Consider the following 22,956-nt stretch of genomic DNA (forward strand, 5'->3'; position numbering starts at 1 on the left):
CAGCCTGGGTTAAAGGGGAGATTATACAGCATATTTATTCCATGTGGGAATCAAGGTGAACCTCCTACATCAAAATGGAAGATTATCAATGATTTATTAAGTTCATAATCACTACATGATCTGAATACATGCTTTTTTCCATTCATGAAAAAACCTTAAACACTGCAAAAAATAATGCAGCATCAAGCTAACACAGAACTGACAATTTTCAACACAGAAACCTGATCATTTGTATTTGTTTCGAAGCAATTCTCTGGTGTTTTTATTTCCTCAGATGCTCTTTTGAAGAATCTTGCATAACAAAGAGCCTTGGAAGTTAGAGATAGTGTATCACTCCTTAGGAGAGAGACCTCCTGTCTGATCAGTGTAAGAAACATAGAGAATGCTTTTCTCCTCAGAGACATTCTAGGAGAGTAAAGTCTTCCTTCTCCTTCCCAATCTAAGGATAGCCTTAGATTCCAGGCAGAGTTTCTCTGGAGATAAAGATGGGCAGGTTGTCTGGCAGATCCCTTATACAATTGAGGGTTTTTAAAGTGCAGTGTTTCTCAGCTGTGATATAAAAACCCTTGTGATATAGTTTGTGTGTGCAGAGTCCTGGTCACTTTAAGCTGCTATAACAAAGTATCATAGACTGTGTGGCTTATAAACAATAGAAACTTATTTCTCACAGTTCTGGAGGCTGGAAGTTCAAGATCAGGGTGCCAGCATGGTTGGTTCTGGTGAGGACCATTTTCTGGGCGGCAGATTGCCACTTCTCTTTGTAACCTCACCTGGCAGAAACAGGAAGAAAGAGTTCTTTGGGGTTCTTTTTATAAGTGCACTAATTCCATTCATGAAGGCTTCATCCTCATGACCTAATTACCTTCTAAAGACACCTTCAAATGTTATCACATTAAAAGTTAAGATTTCAACATACAAAATATCAATCTGTAACACAAAATATTTACCCGTGCCACCCCCATGGGATTTGGAAGGTAAAGAGAACTATGAACCCACGTTGCCTGCCATGTGGCGAACAATAAACTGTCTAGAACCATTTGAGTGCATCTCATTGTCTTCTTATTGAATCTATGCAAGTGAGCCTAGACAGCTACATAACTCCAACACATTTCCAGTTAATACTAGTGCTTAAAGCCATATATATATATGTACGTGCATGTGTGTGTGTGTGTGTGTGTGTGTATCCACACACACTATACTAAGTACACATTTCATGGATTAAACTACTTTTTTTAGGTAAATATATATATACACACACACATACATACACACACATATATACATACACACACATAGACACATACACATATATCGCTTAACCTTAGCAGGTAATTATTATTTTTTATCTTATTTTCTTTCAGGTCAGATGGGTAACATGCTGCCACCAAAACAGGATTTGAAGAAGGTACGTCTCACATGTGCACATAAACACCCAATCATCATGCTTGAGAATAATTACTACGTTCTGAGTACTTAAAGAAAATTACAGTTTTTAAAAAGAGCAGCATTCTTATTACTTTCATTAAATGGACAGAATTCCAAAAGTAGGAGTTTATTCACTTGAGATAGAGTGGCACATAGTGAGATATTATGTGATTATGACCTTCCTTCATCTCGATCATGTTTACATGTGTAAGGATGTGCATTGAAGATAGAAGATTTTCCACAATGTCTGGTGTGAACCTTGTTATGCAGGTTTGTGTCATCTGATTTGTATACTCTGTTATTTCCTTTTTGCCAGGTGGTGGGAGGGCTCCCCAAATGTTTACAACTTATCATTCGTTAAAGTATATTTCTGATATTACTGTTTCATATTCTGTTAGTGCTGATTTATTCTTATTACTCTAGAATCTTCCTTGATTTATCAAAGTCTGCTTTTTCTATCAGTTTGAACAACTTATTTGCATTTGTTAAAAAAATTTACAAAGTTCTAGTGTACCTACATTTTTCAAAGTGTTATTTTCAATTTGTATTTTATCTATTATCTTTCAATGTTATTTTTAATTAAAATTTTTCAACTAAGTTCTTTTTTATAAAGCTTATTTTTCCTGCATTATATTTATAATATCAACCCTTCATACATAGATTTTATTTTTGACTTATTTTTAGTTCTTGAACCATTTGTACTAATTCAGGTTGTATTTTTTTTAGTTCATTATGTCTGAATCCTGAAGGCTTTACTTTTCTTTCTTTTGGAATGTGCTCTGTTATTTGTTTTCTTAAATAATGTATTTTAACCATACATTGAAGGAAGACATAGTCATGTAATCTGCTGGCTCCTTTACACTAGCATTAAATCTCCTAGTCTGAGATCCTTTATATAACACTCTGAGTATCATTCACATATGCCTGTACCCCATACCATTGATCCTTTATATCTGTTATGTCTTATATCAGAAATGCCTAGAAAATCATGTCATACCATGCAGCTCAGGATGGACAGGAAAAATGCAAACACTTAGTTTCAAAAACAGGTGATATTTTGTAGTTCTTCCATTCCTGCTGGTTTTCCTTTGCTATCGACTCACTTTGATCAACTTCTTGACGTGATCAATTTCTTGTACTGGATATTTATACGACTTATGGATTGATGCATTTTTATTGTTTGCTTATTTACTTATTTAACTTGCTAATGCTCACAGGTCTAGTTTACTCTTGGTTCTTTTATTTCTACTTAGAGCAGCCTAATAGGCAGGCAAAAACTTGCATTTCAAAGAAGGGTTACATTATAATCAGAAACCACTGGCCTGTAGACTTGGCTTCACATTGACTACATGGTTCAACATTGAATATTAATTTTTGCTTGAATTTCATTTTTACCGTATGAGGTATTTTAGCATTGCCTGAGATGCTATCTAATATTTCTTTAGACAGCTTTCCAGGAGTCCTCTCTTCTCAGTAGGTGATTCGTTCCAACACTCCCAAATGATACCTGAAACTGTGGATAGTATCTCATCTTATATATACTATGGTTTTTCTGTACATAGATACTCATGATACAGTTTAATTTACAAATGACATACAATAAGATAAACAATATTAACAAAATAGAAGAATTTTAACAATATAGTGTAATAAAAGTTATGTGGATGTACTCTTTTTCCCTCTCAAAATATCATATTATAATTGACTCACGCTTGTTATTTTATTACTGTTGTGGTCTGTTGAACTGATCACCAAGAAGGCTATTGAGAGACTGTCAGGTGGGTAGCATACACAGCATGGATATGCTGGAGGAAGGAATGACCCATGTCCAGAGCAGGATGACCCAACATGTTATCATGCTACTCAGAACGACATGCAATGTAAAATTTATGAATTGTTTGTTTCTAAAATTTTTCATTCAATTATTTTCTAACAATGGCTGACCACGGAAAACCAAAATGGCAGGAAGTGAAATTACTGATAAAGTGGGACTACTGTCTTAGCTTTTTCTTCTTCTAAACTTTTCTTCTCCTCAATTATTTGTTCTTAAAAAAATAGTATTTTATGGTGCATTTGTCCATCTCCCCTGGTCTAGGATCTTGGTTTTCCAACTATGCTGGAGACATGGGGTATCTCGTCTTATATAAGACAAAAATGACTCTTTTTTTCCTCAAAATAATACATATTTAGAGTTTTAAAATGTTATTATGTTTAAAAAGAATTTACCTAATTTTTAAATATAAAGTTAAGAACTCTAAACCAATTGCAACCAATTAAGTTAAAGACTAAATGCATCCCTAAAATAAAAATATCAAAACTAAGGAAAATAAATGGGAGTAGAAAAAAAAAATGTTTATTAATTTAAAAGTCAGAAATTAGAAGCTATGTAACATTTTTAAAATAAACAGACATATAAGAATTACCAAATATATGCTTTATAAAATAAATAAAAAATAAAATAAAATAATAAATAACTTGAATACGTAAGAAAGTAATTTAAGAAGCACCAGAAAGTACTATGTTAAAAAAGTTATAGGAAATGGCAGAAGACTTCATAAAAGGATAAAGAGCTTTAATGAATTTTCTTCATAGAGCAATAAAAGTAACAGAAAAGAAATTTAAATGTCAAAATCCTCTAATAAAGTAGAACAGTTTACATTATAACACTTTATTTAATAATATTTAAACAGTGCTTTCAGAGGTATAGATTCTAGATAAGATTAAAGTATTAATAGATGATTTTTAGTGCCTGTAAAATCTTTGAAGATACCTGGAAATGTTTGGAGGTACCAGTAAAATATTTGGAGATACTAGTAAAATCTTGGACAGAGACAAGTTGTGCTAAGACTTCACCATTTGTTAAAAAGATTTTCCAGTTTTCTACGTATCCTGACATCTTAAATCACATTTGGTATTCCAAATCACTTTTGGATCAATTTCAAGCTGTTGTTTTACTAGTTAGGTTGAAACAAATACTAAATAAAAATTTGATTTTTTTGACCTTCATCTCACATTTCCTCAAAAAATGCGTTGTACTGCAGCAATTTTTATGAATGTTTGAAGATGCTAGTAGCCCTCCTGGTAGTGACCTTTTGAAATTATTGAAAAATAAAGAAAAATAAATCTTCCTCCTGGAAATTCTAAACAGTCTCCTATTTTCATGACCTTATTTGATGCCTGATCCTGTCACCTTGCCTGTGATCAAAAGTCAGGGCTTCCCACTCAGCAGAAAGCAGATCATTTATTTTCTTAGCAGGAGATTTCTCTCATGTCATTAATGATTCATACAGGTCATGTTTACAAGGGGCAAGAGTTTTCAAGTTTGCTGTATTATAAAGCAGCAACTTCTATTTTGTATAAATATAGTGTGGGAGCTTCTTATATAAGACAATCAAGAGCGCTAACTTAAATTTTGTTGTCTTTTTGTTTTATAGAATGGCCACGGAACGAAAGGGTAAATATAAGGAAAAGATGATATAAAATCCTAGGAACAATAACCTCATTCAAGCATCCATGAAGCTGGCACAGAGAATGAGAGGCAATTTTACATGCTTGAACATTCAGATTGAAGAATCAGAGTTGGTACCAGGCATTCAAAGGAAACTTGAGAAAAACAAAGGACTTCAAAGTATAATTATGTTCTTCATTAGTTCCTTAGTTCGTTAAATTTATATTATTACCTCCTTTTAGCAAATTAAAGACATTTAATTCAACAACCATAATTTATCATTCAAAACACTTTTTCTTATAGGTCATACTTTTAACCTGACTTAATTTTTATATGTCATTGTAAAATGTACAATACTAAAAAAGAACAAATTGTTTTACTGGGATAAGTTAATTAAAGCAACATAAGTATTCCATGTGAAATTAGCCAGATATACTTTCATTCTTGAGCTAATTGTAAGTGTTGCTATTGTTGTCATACAAGAATTTTAGGCAATCAGACTAGGAAGGCGTAATTTATGATTGTATACACAAGGTGGATTTCAAATGAGGAGAGAAAAAATCTGCAACCTTTCATATCACAGAACAACCAGTTTATAGGATAAAAGCCTAATAATTCATCTATTTTATCACCTAATTATTTTGCAAACAACAATGTTCCTGTCATAATTCATTACCTCAAATTGTTCCCTGTGAGAGGGTGGTGGATGTTGTTATATACCGGCTTGCTACAGCAATCAGAATCACCTTTTGTCTCAGGCTATTAATTATGGAGCCAATTATTGCTTTCTTAAAAATATTTTCAAAGACATAAAAGTGAAAAGGCTAGATAAGACATCCTCAAAGTAATATTTAAATGTTTTCCAAATACCTATGTTCTGACAGTAAACATATGTGAAGATGAATCTGACATGTTAACTGTTGCTGCCAGCAGATCACCAGCAAATATAATCACAGAGGCCGACCTTGCAAGGATGTGTGATGATGTTTGAGGGCCAGATAAGCCCAATTATTGACTGTAATTGAGCAGCTGACAAAGGCTCTATGATCCTAATAGTTGAGAATGAATGTCTACAGAACAGATCAGCTGTCCAATTTTTAACATCCCTAAGTATTAAATATCTGTATTAGAAGATCAGAAGAAAAAATATCTGCACAAATAACCTCATCTTCCAAAAAAAAAAAACATGTTTTCGCTGGGTTTCAATTTAACTTTATTCCCTCAGCCATTTTGGAGTTGATATAAGAGTCATTAATTTTAGCAGCAATATCAGTGTCAATTTAAGAACTGAACTTATACATGATATTGAGTATGTTATCTAATGACCATATAGGAAACTTACAATTTCAATAATGTTTCATTGAATTCGATATCAGTGTAAATTTTTTCAGATTAATCGTGCTTTATCAGCATAAAAATTATGTGAACTCTATGAGGTTTCATGAGTTATGGAGTGTATTTAAAACATTTTCTCACTTATCCTTACTAAAATCTCATGAGGTAGAAAGAGCAGACATTATTGTTACAATTTACAGAAAAAAATTAAAGTAAAAAGTGAGACACATAAGAGTTAATGTGACTTGCCTTGACTGCTATGAGTATCTGACTGAAAAGAGGTTTCAAATATTCTATTAAGCTATATCTTTTTTCCAGATCTGTTGCATATTTTTTGCTAACTTTAAAGGAAAGTTTAAAAAAAATTGCTATCCAAAATTAAAGTTAAGTTATTTTAAATAGCTAACTACATTTATTCTATATATTATTTATGTCCTTCATTTTAAAATCAACTATTATATTTTGAATTATTACATATTCAAGAAGCCTATAAATATATTGAATTCAGATATCTGTTTTTTTCATAGAAATAGACAGAGACTAAGAAGTATGAAAATACATATATCACAGCTTAATTCCCCAAAACTTTTCTTGAGTATATACTAGCAGTAATCATTTTTTTTAATGATACACACTTCACTTCTTCCCAATTACATATGGAGAAATATAGGTAAAATAAGTGTATTTTAAAATTTTAGTTTTTTAGTATTTTAGTATTTTTAGTATTTTAAAAATAGAGTTTTTCTTCACAAATTTGGAAATTTGTGAAGAAATTTGGGAAAAGGTGTTGGACAAATATGTATTATGTGAGATATAACCATGCTTTCCACAATTCCGTGAAGATAAATATCACCGAGAATGCTTGTAGTTATTTATATGTGTCAATTGCAGTACCCACTCCTGAAGAATCCATCTTGGGGTGAGTGGAAGGTCCCTGTTAACAATGTCCTCAGTGACTAGAAGTTCCTAGTTAACAAGGTCCTCAATGGTTTTTATTATCTAGGGACTTCACAAATGATGCTCTTGAGCTCCGATGAGTGTAGGGAGAAAGCTAAACATCTAGAAAATGAGCAGCCACGTTTTGCTGGCCTAATTTCTAAGGTGTCCTTCCAAGCATAAGACAAATGTGTGTACCAAGCAAACAGAAAAAATGTACACACCCACATACTCCTAAATAAATTAATTACATTGAACTAAAGTAGAGCTGGCAAGATATGCAAGAAGATAACAGTAACGGAAAGATCTTTCTTTCTTTTCCTGTGAACATACAGGCATGATTTAACATGTATATATAGATGATAGCTAGAGATAGATACATAGATAAATGCATAGAAAAATCCTGTTTTTATACTATTCTTAAGAACCAAAATCCTTTTATCTCTATAATATCCCTCTTGTAGTGATAAAAATACCACATTTGATCCCTTCTTAACATTTACTTTTCTGCATATGGATTTTCTTAAAATATCTTTACCATAAGAATGACATCCTATTTTCAGAGCAATGAGAAATGGAACATTTGCAGTGAAGATTTGACCTGATAGAGTACTTAGTCCAATTTCATCTGATTCCCACTATAATTTTGATAACATTAGTGATGTTACTATTTTTTGAGAAGAGATGATGATAGGGAAATTATTCCTTCCTCCTCCAAGTGCTTTTTCTTTTTCTTTTCATAGCCTTTTTTTCCTTCTTTCTTTCTTTCTTGGGGAATTTCACCTAAATTTACAGATTTAATTTTACTTTAATTCTTAAACTTATTTTTCCCTGCTGTTCTATATATTTATCTTTAAACAGCATTTTCTACTCCACAAATGCAAAGACATGAGGTCTGAAAAAAAGAAGGAAATAAAATAGGCCGAGTGCGGTGGCTCATGCCTGTAATCCCAGCACTTTGGGAGGCTGAGGTGGGCGAATCACCTGAGGTTGGGAGTTCGAGACCAGCCTGACCAACATGGAGAAATCCCGTCTCTACTAAAAATATAAAATTAGTCGGGCATGGTGGTGCATGCCTGTAATCCCAGCTACTCAGGAGGTTGAGGCAGGAGAATCACTTGAACCTGGGAGGCGGAAGTTTCAGTGAGTCGAGATCACGCCATTGCACTCCAGCCTGGGCAACAAAAGCAAAACTCTATCGCAAAATAGTAATAATAATAATGATATAGTAGTCTGGGGAAGTCAAGAAAATAGAAAATTATGTATGTTTAGACCTTATTCAAGAAAAATTTGTTTTACTTTACTAAACTTGTTTGAGTATTAAATAACTCTAGGTGGAATCTAGAAGCTGGTAATAAATTAGTTCTGTCTCATTATCTCTGCCTAGTGTTTTCTCTTTGCTCTTAGTCAAGATGAAGCTATATGACTAAGGGTTAATGCTAATGGAAGCATGAAGACTCATTTGCTAAAACATCAAAAATAAGAAAGAAGGAAGAAAGAAAGAAAGAAAGAAAGAAAGAAAGAAAGAAAGAAAGAAAGAAAGAAAGAAAGAAAAGAAAGAAAGAGAAAGAAAGAAAGAAAGAAAGAAAGAAAGAAAAAAAAAAAGAAAGAAGGAAGGAAAGAAAGAAAGAAAAAGAAAAAAGAAAAAGAAAGAAAGAAAGAAAGAAAGAAAAAGAAAGAAAGAAAGAAAGAAAGAAAGAAAGAAAGAAAGAAAGAAAGAAAGAAAGAAAGAAAGAAAGAAAGAAAGAAAGAAAGAAAGAAAGAAAGGCAGGCAAAGGGAGGGGAGGGGAAAGGCAAAGGGGGGGGGAAGAGAAGGGTGGGGGAGAAAGGGAAGAAGGGGGGAAGGGAAGGAGGGAAGGAAGGAGAAGAAGAAGAATAGTAAGAGAAGGAGGAAGAAGAGGAGGAGGAGGAGAAAGTGTTAGTAAATAAAAACAAAGACTATTATAAATGATCAGAAACAAACTTGAATATATTTGCTTGCCTAGTGTTAAAGCAAAATAAATAGGAGAACATTAGCCTGGGATTACTGCTATACTAGAATCTCTTATACAAGCAAACTGAAATTTAAGTTAGAGATAGTCCTTGTAACTGATTAATATTTGAATCAAGCTTCAGTCAATCACAGGCAGCCATGTGATCAACTGCTTATATAACTAGGCTAGTAAGTGTGAATAATGTCAAATAAAAACCACTTTGAATATCTCTGTAAAATATTTCTACAGAAGACAATATGAAACCAAATTTTCAATTCATATAATTCTACCTTATAATCAAAGAACAGAAATAGAGATCATCAGATAACGTTTCTAAGGAAATGTAAAGCATTACATTGCTTAACCAATTTTTAAATTTCTACTTTTTTTAATTACATTTTTTTCTTTTTTCCCTTCATTACATGCTACATATATTTGAGGGAGGTTAAACTTTAATTCAGGGCCAAACAGTGCTACACCTTTCATTTTCTGTTTGTTTTCATTGTACCATCCTCATGTAATTGAGGAAATAAAGCAGCTGACTTAAAGCGGAATGTCAAAAATGCATATACTTTTTTCCTTTTAGGTAATGTATAAAATAAAAGTTGCTTTATTTTGAGTGTAGCGATTATAGATCTTGAGATAGTTTCCTAAGGCTGATATAAAATTTACCAAAATCTTTTAAGATTTAAAACAGGAAAAATTTTCTTATAATTCTAGAGGCTCGAAATTAAAAACCCAAAAAACCAAGGTGCTCTCTTCAAAGGCTCTAGGGTAGGATCTTTCTTTGGCTCTTGATGGCTTCTGGTAGTTCTTAGCCCTCCTTGGTATTCCTTGGCTTATAGATACATTGCTCCAACTTTGCCTAATTCTACACGTGATGTTTTCTCTTTGTGCCTATATGTTTTTGTGTCACTGTATTAAGCCTCAACCTAATCTAGTGTGACCTCATCTTAAATTAATTACATCTTGCAAAGATATTAATTCCAAATAAGCTCACATTCATAGGTATCTGCTCTTAGGAGTTTAACATATTTTTAGTGGGGGTCGATACAATTCAAATCACAACAAATTTGTAAAGGTTGAAAACACACATGTACGTGCAGAATGGGAGAAAATGTTTGCAAATTCTTTGACAGAGGATTAATATACAGAATATGAAAAGTACTGAAACATCTTAACAGCTAAAACACAAGCAATCCAATTAAAAATGGACAAATGATCGGAGCAGATATTTCTCAAAAGAAGATATACAAATAGCTAACAAATATATGAAAAAAAAAATGCTCAGCCTCACTAACAATCAAGAAAATACAAATCAAAACAATTAGATATTATCTCACCCCAGTTAGAATGTTTATTATCAAAAAGACAAAAAGTAACAAACGCTGATGAGGGCGCAAAGAAAGGGAAATACACATACATGGTTTTAGAAATGGAAATCAGTACAGCCAATATAGAGAATAATATGGCGTTTCCTCAAAAATGCTACAAATAAAACTATCATATGATGAAGCAATTCCACTAGTAGACATTTATCCAAAGAAAAGGTATGTTGAAGAGATATCTGCACTCCTATGATTACTGCAGCACTATTGGCAATAGTCAAGATATGGAATCAACCCCAGATTCCAATAGATGGATGGATAAAGAAAATGTAGTGTGTGTGTGTGTGTGTGTGTGTGTGTGTGTGTGTGTATACACACACACATATAATGGAATCCTATTCAGTCATAAAAAAGAATAAAATCCTATCATTCATAGAAACATGGATAGCATGGAGGACCTTAGGTTAAGTGAAATAAGCCAGAAACAATTAAACACCACCTATTCACATTCATGCTCAGAAGCCACAAAAGTTGAACTCATAAAAGTAGAGTAGGCCGGGCGCGGTGGCTCATGCCCATAATCCCAGCATTTTGGGAGGGCGAGGTGGATGGATCACCTGAGGTCAGGAGTTCGAGACCAGCCTGACCAACATAGTGAAACCCTTATTCTACTAAAAACACAAAAATTAGCCAGGTGCCTGTAATCCCAGCTACGCAGGAGGTTGAGGCAGAATTGCTTGAACCCTAGAGGTGGTGGCTGCAGTGAGCTGAGATTATACTACTGCACTCCTGCCTAGGCAACAGAGCAAGACTTTGTCTCAAAAAAAAAAAAAAAAAAAAAAAAAATGTGGAGTAGAACAGAGGTTACTAGAGGCTGGGAAGAATAGGAGGAAAGGTTGGGAAAAAGTGGGAAATAGGGAGAAATTTGTTAAGAGAATGCAAAATTACAGTGACACAGGATAATTTCCAGTGTTCTATAGCACTGTAGAATGACTATAGGTAACTATACCTATTATTTTCAAACAGCTAAAATAAATTAAATGTTCCCAACACAAATAAATAATAAATGTTTGAGATCATATGTATGTTAATTACCTTGAGCTGATCAACTTTCATTGTATATACTGAAACATCACTATGAATCTCATAAACGTGTACAATTGTCATATTTCAATTACAAAAAGATAAAAAGATTAAGAGCACATGTATGGGTATATATGTGTGTGGGTTGACTAAAAATAGAATATAGTGGATATCTTTTAATTTAGTCTGTTGTACTCACCGTTGTCTTTTGAATACTTTCTTATAATTTTCAGTCACTTGAATCTGTTGTGGCTAACCATCTCCCTCCTCCCTGACATAGAATTCATCATAAAATCCCATCCATATCTGTTACACTTAAGGCATGACCAAACAAATGCACAGGGCACCTCTAAAAAGGCCGGATTCAAGGCATTTGAGGAAACGTTGTGAGTATACCATTCACACACCCATGAAGCCAGGCATGGCTTTGAAATTCTTAAATTAGAAGCATTTTTGGAAAAAACAAGTATCATTGCAGTTTGATAAAGAAACAAAGAAAATACTGAAAAAGAAAACACACATTCCTAGGAGTAGATTTTAGAGTGTTACTAATCTGTAATTTTTAGATTTCTACAGTGTGACATTACATTGAAGCCAATGCTAAATTCAGTGCATGTATTTTTGTGTGTCTGTGTACATGAGTGCCTGATTGTTGAACAACATGCGATTTTGCAAAGGGAAGTGTAAAGTTCAGTTGTGCATTTACTTTAAACATTCTACACTGGTGTGATATAAACATACTCTTGTTCAAATTTATCATTTACTCTCCATGTTATGGCTTTTTGGAAATATCACAGATGAATAATGAATTACTGAAATAATAAATAATCAAATCATTCCAGACATTCAAATATTCCTAAAATTCTAATTCAGACTCTCCAATTAAAATACAACTATCTTGTATTTGAGATGCAAGCCAGCATCTCAAATTACTGATAGAATACTCTTGAAAATAAAGAGAGTTATAGCCATTGTTGCAGAAATGTCTTGCATTTCTTCCACCTATCATGGCCAATTAAAAGTTCTAGGAGATTCTGTCACCCAGTTTTTAGATTGTCAAATTTTCAATATTGTCTTTGTTATCTTCAAGTTAATACAAAGACTTGTGTCAACCTTTGCCATGTTATCAAGAATAACAGGAGCAAGAACAAATGGAATAGCGTCTAGAGCACCCCATGCAAAATTCTCCATAAGAAAATATTAAGAGTAACAACATTTATATAAGATTGTCAGTCACTTAAAAACGTAGAGAGCTTTGTCATAAGAAATATTGAAAACAAATATTTTAATGAATTTTTCACCCCAAGTTTGCCACTATCTTTATTATTGGTCAAAATAACATCACAAATTAATTTTCATTACGTTTCAAAACATGTGAAATATATATTTATAATAATATGTTCATACACACATATATTTCATAAAATTTATATTTGTAATATATTCTTTACATAAAAATATATTGTTTGCATAATATGAAACCACACTCACATGTGCCATGTAGATTCTAAAGGACAGATTAAATGGGCTTATACACCTTAAAAAAACCACACGTGTGTGTATCTGTGTCAAAAATTGTGTACACTTCTCTGATTTATTTTTCTGTAAATAATAAGTAATAAAAATTTCACCTTCTACTTGTAATAGATAAATTATTTGGTACATTTCTGAGAGGGAGTTTACTTTCACAAGTCAAATCTTCTTTCAGATAAAAAAAATTCAGTCCTAAGTGTTTAAATTGAAGAGTGAGAATGAAATCTTAGAATCTGAGTTTAAATCCAAGAATATTTATTGGATGCCAATTCACTTTAGAAAATTAAATACAAACTCTCGAAACACATAGCAAGGCATATATTTCCCAGTGTTTTTATAAAAGAATACCTTATAGAAAGACATATTTGCGGAAGACATTAGATAGTATTCAACACTCACTTGTCTTAAAAGTAGTTCTGTTTTGTGATATATAATATTCTTGGGGTACCAAATTCATTTTATAAAGATATTTTCCTATAGTGAATAATTGAGCTTCTTTATAAATTAGATATTCCTGAAGGGAAACACACTAGTGCTCTATATCATTGTACCTCATATAATGTCTTCACATCTCATGTAATGTCTTCAAGTGACAATGAAAGCAGAAGATAAACAATGGGATTTTATTAGCTAAGGGATTGGTTTTCTGTGGGCTAGTAAGTTGTATGTTAATGTCTACTTGTTTGGAGATATCAATTATATACAGCATGTCATGACTGTCTAACCTGCATGACCTCCATCTGCTCAGTTAAATTATTAAAATAATCTGGAACTGCCAAGCGTTAATGCTTCCCCAGTGCATGGCTGACATATTGGAAATAATTCCAATTCTATTGGGTGCTGCTTTGAAATTTAGATTAGTCTAGAAAATGAGACAAAACAAATAATTTTTTAGTATTTATAATTAAGCTTTGCCACAATTGAATTATGTGGCAATTATATTTTCAGAAATGGTTGGAGTGTAGGTATTGTCCATATTAAATTAGAAATTAGAAATTTAGAACACTATTTAGAAAATACTAAAATTATTATAATTTCTCAATTTTTCTTACTTTAAAGTTAATATAATTTTAACCCACATAAACTAGGAGTCTCAAATCAATAAAACAAAAGAAAAATTAAGGACATACAATATGATAATAAATCATGACCTGCATTAAACTGTCATTAATCTAGTGGTATACATTTTTATAGACATTTTCTATAGATGGTCACATATTTTTATATAAGTAATATTATATTAGATAATTTTTAAGCATTATCACAATGTCTGTCAAGACAGGATGTTGAAAACTATGAAAAATCAAATAAGATCAATTCACCTGTATAATTAGATTTACTATTATTTGAGACATATTTAGAATGGTTCTGTTACTCTTGCCTTATTTTAAATTGCAGAGAGAAAATACAGGAGGCCAAGTGTCTCAGAACTATGAGCTAAACAGGTACGCACATATATTTTCATTTTATGGTATAGTTTATAACTCGTTTTATAATTTTATTGAACAACTACATACTTTATAATTATCCAACTATCATTGTATACATGTATGCTAACGGTATCCAGAGAACTTGCTAAATTATCATGTACTTTTAGCAAGCCACAGTTCATAGATACTGTAACCCACACATACATCGCTCAACACTCAAGCTCAGGATTAAGTTTCAGAAGGCTCAGGTCCTTCTTTTTATATTATTTTCCGTACTGTACACATTAGTCATCCAGTTTGGTTGCAATTTCTTTATTGCCATTCCTAATCCTATTTGGATAAAAAGCCAAAAAGCTTAGTAGCCTGCAGCCAAAATGGTAATTTTTAAATCATCCATTCACATAAAACTTTTGATTAAAATACACAACAGTGTTATTTAGGATAAATATAAATTTGTCTAAAACTGCCTACAGTAAAGCCAAACCTTATGGAAAAGTAAGTAGCATGTGCTCGTTTACAAATTTTGGTGTTAAAAGATTGTTAAATGGAAATAAAGATATATATATTAAATGATATAAATATATAGATATATATATATCTATCTATATATGGATATATATATCCATATATATTTATATATATATCCTTATATATCTATATATATGGCAGGTGGTAACAAAGCATGTTGCATGTTGCTGAATATAAGTCAGACAGACAAACTGTTATATGTTCACATTCAACGAAAACAGTCTCTAAGTTATATACCCAGACATATGCCTTTATTTAGACAAGAACAAAGGCATCGTTATAAAATTTATACTTTCAAGCAATATACATACAACTAAAAATTCAGGGATAAAATGGCAAATGTTGATGATTGTAGGGCATGCTTCAGGAGAAAATAGAAAGTAATTCATTGTATTAGTCCATTTTCATGATTCTGATAAAGACATAACTGAGACTGGGAAGAAAAAGAGATTTAATGGACTTATGGTTGCACATGGCTGAGGAAGCCTCACAATCATAGCAGAAGGCAAAGAGAAGCAAATCATGTCTTACATGGATGGCAGCAGGCAAAGAGCGAGAGAGAGAACATGTGCAGGGGAACTCCTCTTTATAAAATCATCAGATCTCCTGAGACTTATTTACTAGCAGGAGAACAGGACAAGAAAGCCTCAGCCCCATGATTCAACTAATTCACACCGGGTCCCCTCCACAAAACATGGGAATTGTGGGAGTTACAATTAAAGATGAGATTTGAGTGTGGACACAGCCAAACCATATCATTCCATCCCTGGCCCCTTCCAAATCTCATGCCCTCACATTTCAAAACCACTCATGCCTTCCCAACAGTCCTCCAAGTCTTAACTCACTTCAGCATTAACCTAAAATTCCACAGTTAAAGTCCCATCTGAGACAAGGCAAATGCCTTCTGCCTATGAGCCTGTAAAATCAAAAACAATTGAGTAACTTCCTAGATATAATGGAAGCACAGGTATTAGGTAAATCCATTCCAAATTGGAGAAATTGGCCAAAACAAAGATGCTACAGGGCCCATGCAAGTTCAAAAGCCAGCAGGGCAGTCAAATCTTAAAGCTCCACGATAATCTCCTTTGACTCTATGTCTCACATATCGGACACACTGATGCAAGAAGTGGTTTCCTATGGTCTTGGGCAGCTTCACCCCTGTGGCTTTGCACTGTGTAGCCTCCCTCCTAGCTGCTTTCACAGGCTGGCATTGAGTGTGGCTTTTCCAGGCACACACTGCAAGCTGTCAGTGAATCTACCGTTCTGGGGTCAGCAGGATGGTGGCCCTCTTCTCACAACTCCACTAGGCAGTGCCCCAGTAAGGACTCTGTGTGGGGACTCTGACCTCACATTTCCCTTCTGCACTGCCCTAGCAGAGGTTCTCCAAGAGGACCCCACCCCTGCAGTGAACTGCTGTTGGGCATCCAGGTGCTACCATACATCTTCTGAAATCAAGGCAGAGATTTCCAAACCCAATTCTTGACTTCTGTGCACTTGCAGGCTCAATACCATGTGGAAGCTGCCACAGCTTGGGGCTTGTACCTGTTGAAGTCACAGCCTGAGCTCTACATTGGCCCCTTTTAGCCATGGCTGGAGTGTCTGAGACACAGAGCATCAAGTCCCTAGGCTGCACACAGCATGGGGATCCTGGGTCTGGCCCAGAAAACCACTTTTTCCTCCTATGTCTCCAGGCCTGTGATGTGAGAGGCTGCCATGAAGACCTCAGACATGCCCTGGAGACATTTTCCCCATTGTCTTGGGGATTAACATTCAGCTCCTTGTTGCTTATACAAATTTATGCAGCTGGCTTGAACTTTCCTCAGAAAATAGGATATTCTTTTTTATCACATTGTCAAGCTGCAGATTTTCCATACTTTTATGCTCTCTTTCCATTATAGCACCGAATGCCTTTAACAGCATGTAAGTTACCTCTTGAATGCAATGATGCTTAGAAATTTCTTCTGCTAGATACCCCAAATCATCTCTCTCAAGTTCTAAGTTCCACAAATCTCTAGGGCAGTGGCAAAATGCCACCAGTCTCTTTGCTAAAACATAGCAAGGGTCACCTACGCTCCAGTTCCCAACAAGTTCCTCATCTCCATCTTAGACCACCTCAGTCTGGACCTTATTGTTCACATCAATATCAACATTTATGTCAAAGCCATTCAGCAAGTCTCTAGGAAATTCCAAACTTTCCCACATTTTCCTGACTTTCTCTGAAGCATCCAAACTGTTGCAACCTCTGCCTGTTACCCAGTTCCCAATTCACTTCCACATTTTTCGTGCATCTTTTCAGCAGCGCCCTACTTTACTGGTACCAATTTGCTATATTAGTCCATTTTCACACTGCTAATAAAGACACACCCAAGACTGGGAAGAAAAAGAAATTTAATGGACATACAGTTCCACATGGCTGCAGAGGCCTCACAATCGTGGTGGAAGGCAATAAGGAGCAAGTCACATCCAACATGAATGGCAGCAGGCAAAGAGAGAGAGAGCTTGAGCCGGGGAACTCCTCTTTATACAACCATCAGATTCCATGAAATTTATTTACTATCACGAGAACAGCACAAGAAAGACCCATCCCCATGTTTCAATTATCTCCCAACTGGGTCCCTTCCATGACACATGGAAATTGTGGGAGTTACAATTCAAGATGAAATTTGAATGGGGACACAGCCAAACCATTATGACTCATTGACTCTGCTATCAACAGCTCAGTGTCACTGATCTGTACAATATGTTAGTTATACTTTCAGAATCCAAATATTCTCTAATATGTAATAAATATTCAGACACCATTAAGTTGAAAAGTTGCTTTTGCATTGCTTGTTTTTAGAAAAAGTAATGCTTTGGATCTAATTTCTCCAGGATTTCAGTTTTATTAAGTCAGATTTCTCAAACTATATAAGAGCTACACAAATAATTTTCAATTAAAAAAGTGAACTAGAGGGAATTCGTGACAGTCTTGTCTGTGTTGGGTGTTTAGAGAGGAGCCGAAGCCAGAAAAATTTGGATTCTTAGTTCAAATCTTATAGCGTTTAAATGTAGCCAACCAACTACACTTTTAAAACACTACCAAGATCTAACAGCAACTGTCAGTTAGCTACAGGTCAAAGGCCTCCATTAGAATTTTAAATAGTTTTAATTGTGTATTTGATTACCAGACTCATAATGACAGCTAATTTTAGATACATAAATTCACATCAATTTTTCATAATTCAAGACCTTGCTAGTTCTTTCTTTATTGCTTAAGAAGCATCTAATATTATTTCATGATTTTGTTTCTGCTTTTGAGCTTTTCTTGAGACATATTTTTGTCACTGGTCATTAGCAGAAGAAGTATTCTTCACTGAAGTAGTTCTGTGCTATAGATTATATTTCATTTCTGGTTGTTTGTCCACCTCACACTGTCTGCTCCCTGCAAGACTGATTCTGTGACTCTCTTGGATACTATGTAAACCATCCAAAACCCTTTGACGCATTCCTTTTTGGCGGTGTGTTCACCTTAAAATAGTGGTGCCTTATGTTTGTAACTGAGAACCCTAAGACATAGAAAATTCTCCTTCTGTACTCAGATACATATTAATTACCTTCTTTCTCTTTATTTACTCTTAAATCAAACATTAAGAAATTAATCTCCTAGCAACGTTTTAATTTATCACCCTTTAAAATGTCCACAGAATGGTGGAAAATGTAGGCATAATACATTGGAATATTATAAAAATACAATCCATAAAAGTCATGTTACTAGTCCATAATGTACTTTACAAAATGTTATAATAAAGCAATATATAAACAACATTTTTCAGTTCATTTCCCAGTGAACTGTCAAAGTTGTGCTATGAAAAGTCAATGTCCCCTTAAAATGGAAGAGTTCTGAAACTTTATTCTATCCATCTTATAAATTCTGAGTTTTCAAATGTTTTTTTCCCGTGGACTATTAAAAAAGTTTTACCCAATGCTGTATTGCATAGACCTGAGCTCATAATGTAATAATACATCAATTTCACATAAAATTGTAAAATAAGAGTCTCAATAAATTTATTTTTCTAAAATTTGAGTAGTACAATTTGTGCCTTCACTATAATTAATTGGACATCAAATTAGTATAAAGTGTCAAGAATTCAAGTACAATATTTGACATTCGTTCATTAAAGATACATTGAAAAAATGAACTTCACAGGCCCTGTGGCAGGATAAAATTATGATGTAGGATCAGTAGATATGTAGGCTTGCTCTTCATCATCAAGCATCAAGCACTCCTCTGTACCTGCAGAATACAGCAAGACGTTCAGAGTTGCTGCAGTTAAGTCAGTATGTGTTATATTTTCCTCCAACTATGATGCTGACAGTGAGCCAAGGACTGCACTCAATGTTTTATTTATACTATATAATTTGCTGCTATTCAGTGTATGCATAATCTGTGTAATAAGCCCACATCATTGTTTCTATGTTTGAGCAAATGCAACAAAAACTAATTCAGGTTAAGTAATTGTTTGAGGATCATAACTTTGAAGTGACAGAGTTGACATCCCAATCTGGAATTTAGTGATTCCAAAACTTCTGCCCTGGCATACTAAATATCAGTAAAAAAATGTTTTTAGCCCTTCAAATAGTTGTAAAAATAATGCTTGTATTAAATCAAAGGTAGATTTATAAATGCATAATGTATTTTATATATTTTTAAATGGGTTTTTCTCAAAGAAGATATTTTTCAAAAGCCAATATAGTTGCTTAGTTTGATTTGCTACTAATTTTTTTTTTTTTTTTTTTTTTTTTTTTTTGTGAGACGGAGTCTCTCTCTGTAGCCCAGGCTGGAGTGCAGTGGCTCCATCTCCACTCACTGAAAGCTCCGCCTCCCAGGTTCAAGCCATTCTCCTGCCTCAGCCTCCCGTATAGCTGGGACTACCGATGCCCACCACCGCGCCCGGCTAATTTTTGTATTTTTTTTTTTAGTAGAGACGGGGTTTCACCGTGTTAGCCAGGATAGTCTCGATCTCTTGACCTCGTGATCCGCCCGTCTCGGTCTCCCAAAGTGCTGGGATTACAGGCGTGAGCCACCGCGCCCGGCCGATTTGCTACTAATTTTTAATAGAAAAGTTTTTTATATGTGAATCAACAGAATAACAGCAAGCATGGAAAAATATTTTAAAATATCTGCTAAAGTCTTACATCTAAATAGGATGACAGATGATAGATCAAACAATTGATTGACAGATATAGAAAAACAGATAAATAGGTAAGAAGATGGAGAAAGTAAGGTCAGAAACAAAAAGAGAGAGAGCGGGAGAACCAAAGACAGTATGACAGATATGTGTTTTGTCTACTACGAGGGGAATATTTGAGGAGTTGATTGGCGTAGCTTGAAAGAGGTTAGAAAACGGATGGGCTGATTCCACATCTTTGCTATTGTGAATAGTGCTGCGATGAACATACGTATGCATGTGTCTTTATGATAGAATGACTCATATTCCTTTGGGTATATACTCAATAAAGGGATTGCTGGGTTGTATCCTATCAGGAATCATACTTATCACCTGTGTGATGAAATCATATGTACACCAAATCCCTGCGACATGCTACTTACCTATATAACAAACCTGCATGTGAACTCTGAACCTAAAATGAAAGCTAAAAAATAAAGAAATAGTCCAAGCATGGTAGTTCACACCTGTAATCCCAGTACCTTGGGAGGCCAATGTGGGTGGATTGCTTGAGGTCAGGAGTTTGAGCCAGCCTGGCCAACATGACAAAACCCCATACTACTGAAAATACAAAAGTTAGCCAGGTGTGGTAGTGCATCCCTATGCTCCCAGTTTCCTGGAAGGCTGAAGCATGAGAATTGCTTGAACCCAGGAGGTGGAGGCTGCAGTGATCCGAGATGGTGCTACTGCACTCCAGCCTGGGCAACAGAGCAAAACTCTGTTTCCAAAGGGAAAAATAAATAAATAAATAAAAATGTAAATAAAAGTAAGATAGATATACTTTATAAAATTTATTGTATTGGTCTTGCATGTTCTAAGCTTTTTTTTTAATGGACCAGTGATATGGTTAGGCTTTGTGTCTTTACCCACATCTCATTCTGAATTGTAATCTCCATAATTCACCTAATCCCCATGTGTGAGCAGGGAAACCAGATGAAGGTAATTGAATCATGGGGGTAGTTTCCCCCATGGTGTTCCCTTGATAGCCAGTGAGTTCTCAGGAGATCTGATGGTTTTATAATGGGCTCTTCCCCCTTAACTCAGCACTTGTGCTTCCTGCCGCCTTGTGAAGCAAGTGCCTTGCTTCCCATTCACCTTCCACCATGATTGTAAGTTTCCTGAGTCCTCCCAAGCCATGCTGAACTGTGAGTCATTTAAACCTCTGTCTTTTATAAATTACCCAGTCTCAGGCAGTTCTTTATGGCAGTATGAAAACAGACTAATACAACCAGATGGTACATACATTTTTTGTTTTAACGGGCCATACAGTCTGTGTATCACAACTAATCCTTTATTTGTAGCCCCAATGCTGCCGAAAAGTATCTGAAAATCGTATTAGGTGGCCTCCTTTGTAGCCAACCACTCTCCTGTCTCAGCACATATTGAGCACTGATATGTTCTCCATCCCTATAGATGTATCTTCTGCAGAATGTCATATAAATGCATAACTTCTTTACAATCATACAATATGGAGCCCAGGATCTGACCTTGACCAGTGAAAAGTCATATAAAACACATCTGTATTGTTTTGTGATTAAATATTTTTTCCCTCTATTTTGGAGTAAAATTTTATTGAATCAGTGAATTACATTCTATACGTTCATCTGTAAAAAGAGATCTTGAATTCACAGTTTAAAGTGAATGATAGCTATAAACATATACAGAACTAAGTGTAAACGTAAGTTTTTCATTGATTTTAGTACCAAGAAAAAAAGCTACTGAGTCAAATGGTAAGTACACATTTAACATCAAAATGTACTCTAACTCTTTTCCAAAGTAGCTGCACCGGTTTTGCATTCCCACAGCAACGAATGAAAAGTTGAAAAGTTCTGGTATCCTCATCATTTGCTGTGTCGTTTTTCTTTAGCTATTTGAATAAATGTGTAGCAGCATGATATTGTAGTTTTAATTTGAAGTTTTCCTGATCACTAATGACGTTGAACAACTTTTTATATGCTTAGTTGTTTTTATTTTATTTTATGAGACAGGGTCTTACTCTGTTGCCCACCCTGAAGTGCAATAGCCTGATTTCTGCTCACTGCAGCCTCCACCTCCCTGTCTTAAATGATCCCCCTACCTCATCCTCCCAAGTAGCTGGGACTGCAGGTACATACCACCATGCCCAGCTAATTTTTTTTACTTTTTGTAGAGATGGGGTTTTGCCATGTTGCCCAGGCTGGTCTCTAACTCCTGGGTTCAAGTTATCCTTGCATCTCAGCCTGCCAAAGTGCTGGGATTATAGGCATGAGCCACTGAGCTGGCCCTATATGCTTAGCTGTAAACTGCTAACCATATCTCTTCTTTGCTTAAGTGTTTGTTTATGGTTTTTTTTGTTTGTTTGTTTTTTGACCATTTTACAAATGATGGGGTTTTTTTTATTGTTAAGTTTTAGGATTTTAAAATATTAGGAACTTAGAAATTTACTGTTTTAATGTGTAAGATAGGAATATAAATAGAAGGCACATCAATCAAGAGGTAAATGGGTTATTCTATGTAAAGTGCTTTGCACATAAGAGACGCTCAGTGTACATTATATACTGATATTGACATTCCATCCAGGGAAACATGATGTGACTCTGTATTCAGTTTTTGGGAATGGCAAAGACTATCTTTGTAGTGGATGTATGTCAAGAAGATCTATGACATCTAAGTGTTAAAGAGTTAATTATGGTCAGGCGTGGTGGCTCACACCTGTAATCCCAGCACTTTGGGAAGCCGAGGTGGGAGGAT

General features: G+C 34.5%; 1 long non-coding RNA gene and 1 pseudogene across 1 annotated transcript in view; both read right to left on the bottom strand.

The window, feature by feature from the left end:
* Positions 1–233: 233 nt before the first annotated feature.
* The window catches only part of LOC126956414 (uncharacterized), a 150,718-nt gene continuing 127,995 nt past the window's right edge, over positions 234–22,956 (bottom strand). The window contains exon 3 of the long non-coding RNA XR_007726325.1: positions 234–770. This is a non-coding gene — a long non-coding RNA (uncharacterized LOC126956414). The remainder of the gene's footprint in view (positions 771–22,956) is intronic.
* On the bottom strand, positions 1,361–1,456 carry LOC126957819 (uncharacterized; annotated as a pseudogene).

Source organism: Macaca thibetana, chromosome 6, assembly GCF_024542745.1.
Source record: "Macaca thibetana thibetana isolate TM-01 chromosome 6, ASM2454274v1, whole genome shotgun sequence".
Taxonomy (NCBI): Eukaryota; Metazoa; Chordata; class Mammalia; order Primates; family Cercopithecidae; genus Macaca; species Macaca thibetana.